At 40.7% G+C, this 14,139-nt stretch overlaps 1 long non-coding RNA gene across 1 annotated transcript in view; it reads left to right on the plus strand.

Moving 5' to 3' along the window:
• LOC137560130 (uncharacterized) overlaps nt 1–13,208 on the plus strand; it is a 77,547-nt gene extending 64,339 nt beyond the window's left edge. Inside the window, exon 4 of the long non-coding RNA XR_011029814.1 lies at nt 12,988–13,208. This is a non-coding gene — a long non-coding RNA (uncharacterized lncRNA). The remainder of the gene's footprint in view (nt 1–12,987) is intronic.
• The last annotated feature ends 931 nt before the right edge of the window (nt 13,209–14,139 follow it).

Here is a 14,139-nt window from a genome sequence, read left to right on the forward strand (position 1 = left end):
GAGACCCTAGAGTTAATATCACTGAGAGAGTGGGGTTACAGACCAATGTACAGCAATATATCGATTTTTGGAAGTGTTACTGATGTTGAAACCAGGATAATTATCGTAAAATTGGTTATCCTGTAATACATTCTAATATATGTTGTTATGGTTCATCTTTAAAAGAAAAAAAGAAAGAAAAAGGAATCCCAAAATAGAATTTTGCCACAGGTGGCTCTATCTAAAGACTTCATGGAAGCACTTTGTTCTGCAGCCAAGTAATAGAGACATTTGAAGTAACCGGACAATAAACATCAATCTGATGAGGGGGGAAACCTTATAATCTCTGCTACAGATGCTTTCTTTGTCTGTGTGGGTACCACAGGGTTTTGTCCTTGGCCCATTCCTCTTTTTAATTTACATGTATGATCTGGGCAACTTAATAAATTAATTTGGATTTTTGGTGATCAGGGTGTCAAGTACAATTCCCCTGGACCACCTGTGTATTCAGAAACCTTTCCACTCTGAAGTTAATTCAAGCTGTAGGTGAAGAAGTCATTCCAAGGTCACCATGACTTGTGTGTAGGTCAATAAGGACTTGTAGAAATCCTTTGACACTTACTGTATGGATCCCTAGCATCTAGGGCTTTATGACATTTGACTGAGTTCTGTTTTTTCTAAGCACTGACTCTTAAGGGAACTTACGTTTCTGCTGTCTAATCCTCCATCTAAAGGGAAGCTCTAGATTTTCACCTGGTTTGTCTAAGTTAAGGGGAACTCTAAAGGTGGGCACATCCTCTATAATAAAACCCCCGTGTCCCTGCGTCACGCTGTCCCTGTGTAGCTGGGTCCGTGCTTTTTGCTACTGCGCATGTGCGCAGCACGGACCCAGCCTCACAGAGACAGGAGGACGGGTGCACGCGCACGCGCAGTAACATGCGGCGGGCGGCGGTGGCGAGAAACAGACCCTAGAGCCCGTTTTTAAACGGTCTTGGGTCTGCTAGTACCATATAACTTTTTTTAATATCTGTTCAATTCAAGAATAGCAATCAATTCAAAATCTGACCAATGTATCACACACCTTTATTAAATGTTTCCCCAATCATGAATAAAATAACTGAAAACTCAGAAAAAATTGATTGGAGCTGTACACCAAGTAGTAACTGACAATCCATCACACACCATACAATTCCTGATTGAAATTTCCAACATGTCCAATCTCTAAAAATAAAAAGAACTGGACATTTGATTGGATTTATTAATTGAAAACAAAGAAAGGCTCTCGATTTTTCAGGACAACTGATCACAATTATCGAATTGGTGAAAAATTGGATCTTTTAATTGTATGGTGTGTGTGGCCACCTTTACAGTTTTGCAGGTCAGCCATGACACCCACATTGTTTGTGCTTCTGCTAGCATTTCACCCCCCCTTTAAAACTTCTTTTAGTATTATAGTAAGATTATACTTAAAGAGGAACTCCAGTGAAAATAATGTAATAAAAAAAGTGCTTAATTTTTACAATAATGATGTATAAATGATTTAGTCAGTGTTTGTTCATTGTAAAATCTTTCCTCTCCCAGATTTACATTCTGACATTTATTACATGGTGACATTTTTACTGTGGGCAGGTTATGTATCCCTGGATCAACAGGGATATGTGAGGGAGCAGGCTGGTGTTGTACTTTATACTGGTTGAACTTGATGGACGTATGTCTTTTTTTCAACCAAAATAACTATGTAACTATGTAGCTGCCCCTAGCTGTTTTGGCTGTTACAGACAGCTGTAAGCAGCCATTTCCTGTCTGTGAACATTGTTACATTGTGGCAGTTTGCCCAGAGTACCGCGGTCCCAGAGTTTCTTGTGGGAGGGGTTTCATCACAAAATCAGTCATACAGCGCCCCCTGATGGTCTGTTTGTGAAATGCAATAGATTTGTCATGTAAAAGGGGGTATCAGCTACTGATTAGGATAAAGTTCAATTCTTGGTCGGAGTTTCTCTTTAACTTCAAGCACTCTGGGTAGAGAGTAGTGAGAAGCGGTAAACCCGGCTGTTATGATCTCTTTTCATATTGAGGAGGAGATATCTTCGTAAGGATGGGTTTAAAATCATAACAATCTTTTGGTACGGCACCTGAAAAGAAAATAGGATGTCCTCTCTCAGGAATCATATGAAGAAGATGGAATGATTGCACAGAGTTTTCAGGAGAGAATTGAGCCTGCTGGCAACTTGGAGCGTCACGGAGCAATTCACAGGGAAGTGGAAAAAGGGCAATTTAAACCGATTGTTAGGAATATTGCTAATGATTATTGAAGAAGAGGAAAAAAGAACAGCTTAATGAATTGACTGCAGAAATAACAAGGGATACAGCTGCTTTACATTCTTTTGGTGAACATAATCAGTTTGTAAACTTAAATGAGACTTTGAAGAAGAAGATTGAGAAGATACAGGCAGATATAAAACAAACAAAACTAAGCCACGAGGAAGAGAACAAAGGGGAAGAACGAGAAATAGGAGGAGATGAGCTCAGTTTGTGAGACAGATCGTGTAATATACATTCTCACTTAGCCTCGTAAGAAACTATGGGGCATATGCACTAAACAACATGAAAATGTAGGTGCATAGACAGCGTACCTAAATTACAACAGACTTACTTGAACTGATATATTAAAAAAAGTTTAGTTTTACGTTTTGATTTTTCGGTAATCATTTTTTGTAATTCTATGTTATTTATTTATTTTTTGTAAATTCTTTTTATTGAGATTTTTCTTTAAACAGTACACACATACAAACACAAATAAACCCCAAACTCCAGCACACGCAGGTTGTTATTCTATTTTTAACAAAACTATAAACAACCATATACTAATTTATATCAAACAAACAAAATGGAGATTTAAGGTTAGGCACCACCAGGGGGGTATTAGCGTTATGCAGAACCAGGGGGGTCTTAGAGTTAGGCACTACCAGGGGGATCTTATGGTTAGGCACCACCAGGGGGATCTTAGGGTTAGGCACCACCAGTGGGGGGTCTCAGGGTTGGGCACCACCAGGGGGGGTCTTAGGGTTAGGCTACACCAGGGAGGGTCTTAGAGTTAGGTACCACCAGTGGGAGGTCTTAGGGTTAGGCACCACCAGGGGGGTCTTGGGGTTAGGCACCACCAGTGGGAGGGTCCTAGGGTTGGGCACCACCAGGGGGGTCTTAGGGTTAGGCTCCACCAGGGGGTCTTAGGGTTAGGCACCAACAGGGGGGTCTTGGGGTTAGGCACCACCAGGGGGTCTTAGGGTTAGGCTCCACTAGGGAGTGTCTTAGAGTTAGGCACCACCAGGGGGTCTTAGGGTCAAGTACCACCAGGGGAGGGTTCTGTGTGAGAGTAGGGAGAGGTTAAGTTATAGTAAACTATCAATAAGTATTAAAGATTTTTTACTATATGAATGAAGTAGTAAAATATTGGTAAATTATACAATATTTTATTACTTTAACCATTTATGCCTCCTGGACGTAGTACCTACGTCCAGGAGGCCATGTGCACGTCTGCGGGCTCCAGCGGCCAATTGCGCGCGTGCATGCGTGCTCCCGGCCCGCGGTTTGTTAGCCAGGCAATCAGTGAATCGGGCTATGGTGCCCGATCACTGATTCCTCTCCCCCGCAGAAAAAGCGATAGCTTCTCTCGGAAGCTTCGCTTTTTCTGGCTTCATGCGTCCCTCTAAGCGTATGTTACGCTTAGAGTGACGTCATGTAAACAAACTCATGGCTGCCATCTTGTAAGAAAAAAAAAATGCACAAATATTTACCCCAAACAAATACTATTTACATCCCACCTTCCCAAAAATACCCAAATAAAAGGTTTAATATTAAAAAAAAACATTACAATTAAAAAAAAAACATGTAAATATTTACTTAAGGGTCTAAGCTTTTTAAATATCAATGTAAAGATGAAATAGTTCTATTTTTTTTTAAATGTTAAACTTGTAAATAGTGATGGATGCAAATTGGAAAAAATGCACCTTTATTTCCAAATAAAATATTGTTGCCATTCATTGTGATAGGGACATAATTTAAACGGTGTAATAACCGGGACAGATGGGCAAATACAATACGTGCGTTTTAATTATGGAGGCATGTATTATTTTAAAACTATAATGGCTGAAAACTGAGAAAAAATGATTTTTTTCAGTTTTTTCTTATTCTTCCTGTTAAAATGCATTTATAGTAAAGTGGCTCTTAGCAAAATGTACCACCCAAAGAAATCCTAATTGGTGGCGGAAAAAACAAGCTATAGATCAGTTCATTGTGATAAGTAGTGATAAAGTTATAGGCTAATGAATGGGAGGTGAACATTGCTCGGATGCATAAAGTGAAAACGACTGAAGGCTGAACTGGTTAAGTAAATTTAACTTTTTAGTAAATGTAAAAATAAGAGGTTAAAGTAGGGAATAGTACAATATCAGTATTATAAGCGATATTTTACGTCATATCCTGGCACCCATTTTACTAAATAATTACTTTAATATCATTTATATCCGGTGCCCTTTTTAACCGTAGCCTTTATTATATGCGCACATTGATTTACTGCAGTCAATTCATTACAGTATGTCTTGAGGTTAAAAATAAAAAATTATAAACCATCTATGAACAACCTAAATAAGTATTTTATTTAGTTGACATAAAAAAACGGAGTGTTGTTTGTACACAGTGATGGAGTACTCCTAAAGATATATATGCATCAAGGAGTACGTCAGACAATGCTAACCACAATAACAATAACCACAATGCTAAACACTGTCTTTCATTCAGGGGTCCATGCTGTTACAATGTTCAGCGATAGTATCCAGGGAACAGGTCGCTGCAACCACTGCACCTGCTGGGATCGGGAGGAGAACACCAAAGAGCCAGGTAAATGTAGATAAGAATTCCACTGCACCGATCTCAGGATAAAAGTCCAATTTATTTTGAGGCAATTGTGGACAAACAGCAATACAGCTCACGCGTATCGGAGCAAACTTATGGCTCCTTATGGCTCCAAACATATGACTAAGGAACCATAAGTTTGCTCCGATACGCGTAGCTGTATTGCTGTTTGTCCACAATTGCCTCAATTAAAATTGGACTTTTATCCTGAGATCGGGGAGGCGGAATTCTTATCTACTACGATCAGCGATACTATTGGCTATTGTATTTATATAGTGTGAAAACGTTATTCAGCGCTGGACGATAAATAGGGATACATACAATGTAAACAAGAAGAGGTGACAGACAGAGAGGTAGCAAACAGTTATACAACATACAAAATAACACAAGGGTATACATGCAAACATGGTATAAGATACATGATCAGGGCCAGGCAGAGGGGAGAGAGGCTAAAACCTCAGGGCGCAGTGTAGGAGGGGCGCACAACTCACTCAGCTATCATTCCCCTATTATGTTTGAAGCAGAGAGAAAAGAAAAGGGGATACAATGCAGACACCCGGGGCTTCTATCGGCCCTCTGTAGCTGTCCCGTGCCATCCTCCTACGATCCTCTGTTCCCCGCTGCCAGCACCGGTCAATTATTTGTCTAACAAGACGAATAGTGCTCACTCCCACTCGCGTCTCTGTGAGCTTACTGCATAGGCGCAGTACGAGGTTTTCTCATACTGCGCAGTGAGCTCCTGCAGGCACGAGCAGGAGGCCACAGCCGTGCAGCCGCAATCTCGCTACAGGAATAATCAGACCGTGGCTGGCGGTGAGGAATGGGTGATCGGAGGAGGACGGCGCGGGACATGTCAGCTACAGTGGTCCGATAGAAGCCCCAGGTAAGTGTCTGTTTTTGTTTCTGTTTACTATCAAAAGAACCCTCTTTAGTGATTTTGGGCGGGGTTTGGGGCCCTGGGGTGCCTCTTAGTCCGATAGCAATCAGTTAGTGACGGCTGGGGTGGGAAGGATGGAGGGGCGCAATTTGGTGTCTCAGCCTTGGGTGCTGGAGGACCTTGTCCCGGCTCTGATCATGCGATTTTACAAGGGCCCAGAAATTCAAGTCTGAGATAGTATTAGTTTCACCTTTTAAGTTGAATTACTAAAGCAAATGGACATTTGCACCATATTCTAATTTTTCACCTGTATTTCCTGGAACAAAACTCAGGAGAAAAAGTCAATCACATATGGACCTTAGTATGTAAGTATCACGGCTTCTGACTGCTCTGATTATCTCTTCATAAATATATCTCACAATTACGCCTGTGATGTTCTGACAAACTAAGAGGCACACTATAGATATCTCTAAATGCGGTGATATCTTTGGGGTCTCTTAATTGAGCTTTTAAAGCTTTTTGTTGTGTGTGTAACAGAGTAGTTCAGTCTCCACAAATGTCAGGACTGCTAATCTCAGCGGTATTTCTGAGGCTCCCCTGACAGCAGACAGAGCCCAGACCTATCTGGGGGGGAAGCTGCCCCTCAGCGCAGGCCTTTGGAACAGAGGTGACATCTTTGCTGAGTAGTACACTTGGCCTGATGGAGGAGGGAAGATAAGAGTTACATTAAATGGACCCAGTTACACTGCGCAAAGCACATAATGCTGATTTACGCATCATCACACACAATACGATTACCTCACAAACGTTAGGATTTATAGATGGAGGAACAGCAAGCTCTGCGATTTACTGACCTGCCAGGGGATAGATTTACAGCTAATTACCCCCAGACCGATGTATTGGGGAACTCCGGCAATCAACGATAGCTATCCAATCCATCTATCAGCATCGCAAAAACTAACTACGGGACGGGAACTCTCATTTAAACGATCGTGCAACAAACAATCTTAGCGGGTAGTCAACTGTCTTTCAACATTGTTTATCGAATTGTTAATGTTGCGTAAAAACGAACATTTGGCGGGTAAGATTGCGTGAAAAATCTTGCCAAGGGTAAGGATCTTTAAAGCGGAATATAACCCTGCATTTCAACTTTGCTCTAAAACATTATTTACAGTATATTATATGCAACCAGCATTTTTTTTTTACTAGACCAGCATTGGGAGGGTTAAACACAGAGGTTTAAAGAAGAATATATATATATATATATATATATATATATATATATATATATATATATACATATATATATATATATATATATATATATATAAGTGTGATAAGATTTTGTTTCTGACAATCACTGTTGTTATAGCTGCATTGTAACTTTGTAACTAACCTAAAAGGGCAACAAGGAGTTAAATTTACTTGGCTCCATTGCTTCCCTCCAAAAGGAGTAGTTGCCTACGAACTTTGCATTGTTGGCCGTGTACCACTACCTCTTAAAGGATGCCTAACCCAAAGCAAAGCTACCTTGGAAGCTACCTTTCCATCCCCGCCTCTTAAAGGAAACCTGCAATGAGGAACACCTCTGGTTTTATACTTATTTAGGGCTTCCCTCAGTCCATGTGGCCCCTTGGATTTCATCCGGTCCTCTCTCTTGCACTGCAGTTAGGCTCACAATCCAACAATCCTTGGTTGCTGGAGACGGCGCATGCACAATCCTGGCCCCGCGCACCTGCAGATCGTGCTCCCGAGGCTGGGAGAGCTTTGTGCAAGTGCACTTAGGGCTCGTTCATACTAGGGGCGATTTTGAAAATCGCCCCAAAACACTTGTGCAATGAATCCCTATGAGAAGGTTCATACCAGCCTGTTACACCCACTTTGCAGTCGGCAAAGTGGTGCTTGTACCATTTTTGGGGCGATTTTGGAGCTAAACGCTCACAAAATCACTTTGTGGGGCGATTAGAGCAGGGTGACTAACCTCTCATTTACACTCTCATCAGGACTCTGCATAGGTAAGGAGGGAGGTGCTTGGGGATGGGAGTGATCCACCTTTCCATCCTCAGTGCCTGTAGGCACGTGCCTACAGTGCCTTATGGTAAATCCGGCTCTGGTCGTGCCCCATTCCCTATTTGGCCTTGTTTTCCCCGAAACTGGATAGGAAGCGCCCTTGGTTGGGAATGAGTACATCTGAACTGGATATGCGCAAGTTTCTGAAACGCGCATTCCCAGTGATATGAACCACCGCGCATCATTTTCCATGCAAAAGCGATTCCTATTACTGGGCATGCTTCATTTGTGAACTTGCGCTTGCCCAGTGGAAAAGCCCTTGTTCACGTTTACAGTGAATGAACAGCTTGTGATGTTGCGCATGGCCAGTGCATGTGCACTCATCCGCCACCGCAGGCACTTCTTGTCTACATGATTTGGGAGGGTTTTCTTTATTCTGTTTCCTTCTTTCACTCTGGCTATAGGGATAGAAAGATGCAGGGAGAATTGTAGTGAATTCATAGGGTCAATAGTAGTTAAGTTTTTGGCTGTACACACCCTACAGAGGCAAATACAATTTTTGTTATTATAAATAAAAGTCTAATATTGTGCACATTAGTACATAACTGTGCATTACTACTGTCACTGTAAAAATTTACATTGTGCGCATTTGTGCAAAATTGTGCACATTAGTACATAATTGTGCATGTATACTATTACCATAAAGGTGGCCACACACGATACAATAAAATTTTATGGCAATTCGATAAAAACGATCAGATCTCCCGAAAAAATCGAAACCTTTTTTTTCATTCGACTGAAAAACCCGGTCGGATTTCCCGTTTTTTTCGATTTATATCTATCCGGAATGCCAGATATTTTTCTTTAATTTCTCTAAAGATTGTATGGTGTTGTTAGATTGTCAATTTATTAATATACACACCCAAGCAATTTTCTCAGAGTTTCCAATCATTTTTATCATAATTGGGGAAAAATTGAACATAGGTGTGTGGTACATTGGTCATATTTTTGAAATGTTACAATCAGTCAGGAAAAATTGATTGCAATTCTTAAATTGAACAGATATTTAAAAAATTGTATGGTGTGTGGCCACCTTTAGGTTGATATGGTTTACATTTGCACCTTATTCTGCTGCATTACTGCTGTTACTATAAAGGTTAACTACTGCGCTGTTGCTGTGTATTGAAATAACCGGTCGATAAAGTTTTCAGGACGTAAATGTGCATTTAAAAAAAAAACATTTTCAAAAGCTGTTTTCGTATTTGATATGTGAAACTTTGCAAATGTGGTAATTTAGCAAAAAGTTTTGTGAACCTGTTTTTGGCAGATTTGCTCATCCCTAATGTGCACAATCCAGCACCAGTGTTATTTTGATACAATCATTGCTAATATGTTGCGGATTGTAGTTGGTAAGCCAAGTAATAAATAGTGGTTTATTAAAACAGGTTGTGCAGCCAGCCATCAGCAGAAGAAGCCAGGATAAACAATAGCGCGTAGCTAATAGATTTTGATATTTAGTGCAATGTAGATTATGGAACAATGACACCTACAGGCTGGAGTCAGGGACACCACAACTGACACTTTTAAAGAACAAGTGACACCCATGCTAACCTACAAATAAAAAACACATATATAAGTAGATAATTACTAGTTCTACTTACATAACAGATGTATTGCACTGTCCACGTTATGATTCCTGTGAATTTTATAAAGGAAAAGCGAAGAATTCTATTTTAGGCAGTTTCCATCTTGGTTACCTTTGACCTCCTGAGATCATTTCCTGCCTTACTTTTTTTCTCCTCTTGCTAATTGTGTATTCGTTACCCGCCCTACTCCCAGAGTCTTCAGACACTCCCACTAAGGTCTATACTAGTTTTGAAAGCTTTGAATGCAGGATTAGCTTCTTTATCACTTAATACCCTCAGACCAGTTGCTGTTGAAATTTGATTTTTATGGTGACAATCCCGCTTTAAATAAAAATTATCTGGTTATTATAGAATACAAATTGAATTACTCTCTCATACAACAGAACTGCAGTCAACATGATGAGCCAAAATTATTATTTTTTTGTATTTATATAGTGCCGACATCCTCCGCAGCGCTGTACAGAGTATATAGTGTTGTCATTTAGCTGTCCCTCAGAGGGGCTCACAATCTAATCCCTGCTATAGTCATATGTCTATGTATGTATCGTGTAGTGTATGTATAGTAGTCTAGGGGCAATTTTAGGGGGAAACATTCTTTACATATGCATAATTTTGCATGGTGATTTGCAATTACAATGCAAAATCGTAATTTGTGATTTTCTGAAAACTTGGAATTAATTTTGTATTAATTCGTAATATCACATCGTAATTTTTTGTTACCTTATACGTTTGTGTGTATAATTTCACGTAGTTTATCATACGCTAATTACAAAATGAAAATTAATTGTAATTAATTGTAATCATGCAGAATTGTGTGTAATTATGAATTTGCTATTATGAAAATAATTGTAATAATCAAAATTATGCATTTACCCATAATGGTGTAAAATTTCATGTAATCTTTTGATAGTAAAAATGTTTATATGTAATGTTTTCTATGTAATCTTTTGCAATTTGCTATTATGATCATAATTACAAAAAATATGCAAAATTGCATGTAAGCAAAATTTTAATTTGATCATCACTAGTCAAAATATCTCTTCTGCTTCAAGGAAAATGCCCCACAATTATAAGTTCACAGTGCAGACAAAATAAAGTGGCTTAAAAATGATTAATGGGCTTACTTCCATTTTCTGCTGGAAGCCTTATCAGTGTGCCACAGTGAGCTCTCTAAACTGCCAAGAGAGTGTTGTTTTATCTCTGAGAGCAGAAGATAAGACTGAGTTTTAGCAGAAAGCTTCTGTGTGCAAGGTAAAATGACAGTAAGCTGTACATTTCGGTAAAAAAAAAGTGGAGTGGTACTTACACATTGAACTAAATATTGCATTATTATACTAGATTAGCTGATGACCCGGCGTTGCCCGGGTATGTATTTGGCTGCTGTTGGCTCTGCCCACTTTTTCTAACCCTAACACACAAACACTCAATGACCAAGTTTGTGGGCTTTGGGGTCCTTGGCATCAATAATAATTTGTATTTTCTCAGTGAAATAAAACAAATCTGATTGGCTGTTTGTGGCTCTGCCCCCTTTTCTGAATTTGAACCCCAGTGACCCAATGACCAGCTGTACCAGGTTTGAGGCCTGTGCCATTAACAGTGTAAGAATGGCAGCAACTTAAATATTCCCCTTGAAAATCAACAGGTGGACTTTGATTGGCTTTTCTAGGCTCCAAGCACATTTCTGAATATCAATCTCATTCACCCAGTGACCAACTGTGCAACGTTTGAGATCCCTGCCATTAACAGTGAGGAAGGGCTGCAGTTTACATTTTCCCAAGGACATTTGTTTTTGACTCCACCCACTTTTTGTAACATTGACACACAGTCACTCAATGACCAAGTTTGTGAGCTTTCGGGTTTCTGGCATCAAAATTGTGTGAATGGAAGCAGTCTATCCAGCAAAGAAATCTGATTGGTTGTTTGTGTCTCCGTCTCTTTAGTGAATTTGAATCCTGTCACTTAATGATTGACTGTAGCAGGTTTGAGGCCTCTGCCAGTATAAGAATAGAAGCAGTTTCAATATTCCCCTTGAAAATCAACAGGTTAATTTTGATTGGCTGTTTTAGGCTCCACCCACTTTTCTGAATACTAATCCCAGTCACCCATGTGGCCAACTGTGTCAAGTTTAAGAACTCTGCCATTAACAGTGTAAGAATGGCTCCAGTTTATATTTTCCCATGTAAAAAGTTAGTTGTTTTTGGCTCTGCCCACTGTTTCTAACCTTGACATACAGTCACTGAATGACGAAGTTTATGAGCTTTGGGGTCCTTGGCATCAATAAGTTGCATTTTTCCACTGAAATTAAACAAATCTGGATGTTTGTAGCTCCACCCCTGTCCAGAATTTGAACCCCAGTCACCCAATGACAGACCGTACCAGGTTTGTGAACTCTGTCATTAACAGTGTAAGAATTGCAGCAATGTAAATATTCCCCTTGAAAATCAATAGGTGAATTTTGATTGGCTGTTGTAGGCTCCACACACTTTCCTGAATATTAATTCCATTCACCCAGTGACCAACTGTCAAGTTTGAGAACCATGCAATTAAGTGTAAGAATGGCTGCAGTTTATATTTTTTCAAGTAAAAAAAATTAGTTGTTGGCTCTGCCCACTTTTTCTAACCTTTTCTAACATACAGTCACTCAATGACCAAGACTATGAGCTTTGGGGTCCTTGGTATCAATAATCTGTATAGTTCCATAAAAATTAAACAAATCTGATTGGCTGTTCGTGGCTCTGCCCCCTTTCCAGAATTTGAACCCAGTGACTGACTGTACCAGGTTTGAGGCATCTGTTATTAACAGTGTAAAAATGGCAGCAATTTGCATATTTCCCTTGAAAATCAACAGGTGAATTTTGATTGGCTGTTGAAGGCTCCACCCATTTTCCTGAATATTAACCTCAATCACCCAGTGATTAACTTGTCAAAGTTTGGTAAACCTGCCAATAACAGTGTGTGAATGGCTGCAGTTTATATTTTCTCAGTAAAATTTGTTTTTGGCTCCATCCACTTTTTTAACCTGGACACACAGTCACTCAATGACCAAGTTTGTGAGCTGCTTTACGGTTCCTGGCATCAAAAATGTGTGAATGGAAGCAGTTTATCCACCAAGGAAGTCTGATTGGCTGTTTTTGGCTCCGCCCATTTAGTAATTTTAAACCCGTCACCCAATGACCGACTGTAGCAAGTTTGAAGCCTCTGCCATTAACAGTTTAAGAATGGCAGCAGTTTAAATATTCCCCTTGAAAATCAACAAGTGAATTTTGACTATTATAGGCTCCACCCACTTCCCTGATTAGCTGTTTGTAGCTCCGCCCAGGTGTGCAGGGGGGGACGCGAGACCCCCAGAACATATCATCCCAGGTAGTAAGGGATCTGTATACCAGGTTTCGTTCAAACACACTCACACACACACACACATGCACGCACGCACACACACAATTTTATATATAGATAATATAAGTAATAATATAAGAAAAAAACAAACAGCATAGAACCCCTTTAATGAGAAAAACGCCTTCTGATTGCATTGTATGCTAATATCTTCTTCTTGTATTTTTCTAGTGCAACTGTATAATCAGACGCGGATGTGAAAACATTCCTCATAGAACATTTACATTGCTGAGAGCCGCTTGGATGTGAAGGAGAGGAACGGTAAAAGAAGCTGACATTGCCTAATTGAATTTTTATTCCAGAGAGTATACAGAACCCGCGCGCTGCATTCCTGAGACGGAACATTCAGACTCTCTGGTAACAAAGGATGTGATATGGCGCAATACATGATTCTCCGGTAAATGGCGGTATCACTAGACATTTTTTAGGAATAACCTTCTCAGTCATTTTACTGGCGGTTCTCTTTGATAAAAACAATGAAGAACTGCTGAAGAATATGTGATGATTAGAGGAGCAAAGTACAACGTGGCCCTGTTATAATAGAAGGCAGGGGAGGACTGGGACCTTTTGGCCTGGGGGGACAACACAAACTAGAGGCCCGTTTCACGGCATCTCCAGTCCAAAGCCATATCTTTCTTGTGTGCAAATCTTCAAATTGTGATGACTAACAGCCCCAGCCACACACACACACACTATGTACCTGATGCCTAACCCCATTTCTCCGCACAATCTACCTGTCTGTGTCTGATGCCTAACCTTAAAGGAGTTATCAGGCTTTTTTTTTTTTAATGAAAATAAGTGCTACTTACCCAGGGCTCGTCCAGCCCCAAGCTCCCAGCATGTCCCTTGCCACAGCTCTGCAGTCAGCTGTTCGCTGCCGCTGCCTCCCAGCCCCCGGCGATGACGTCAGGCCAACTGCGCCTGTGCGAGTGGCGCTGTCAATCACCACCACATGGACCAGAGCGTACTGTGCAGACGCAGAACTACTGCGCCTGCGCAGTACACTCCGGTCCAAGTGGCGGTGATTGACAGTGCTGCTCGCACAGGCGCAGTACAGACCGACATCCAGGTGGGACTGGTGCCATCGCCAAGGACTGGGAGGCAGCGGCAGCGAATGGCTGACTGCAGAGCTGCGGCGAGGGACATGCTGGGAGCGTGGGGCTGGAGGAAGCCCCGGGTAAGTAACACTTATTTCATTAAAAATGCCTGATAACTCCTTTAAACAACCCCCCCCCACACACACACACACAAACCTACCTACCTGGTGATGCCTAACCCCACTCCTGCCCACCCACCATACAAACTACTTGTCTGACACCTACT

The sequence above is a fragment of the Hyperolius riggenbachi genome, chromosome 1 (assembly GCF_040937935.1).
Source record: "Hyperolius riggenbachi isolate aHypRig1 chromosome 1, aHypRig1.pri, whole genome shotgun sequence".
NCBI classification, from domain to species: Eukaryota; Metazoa; Chordata; class Amphibia; order Anura; family Hyperoliidae; genus Hyperolius; species Hyperolius riggenbachi.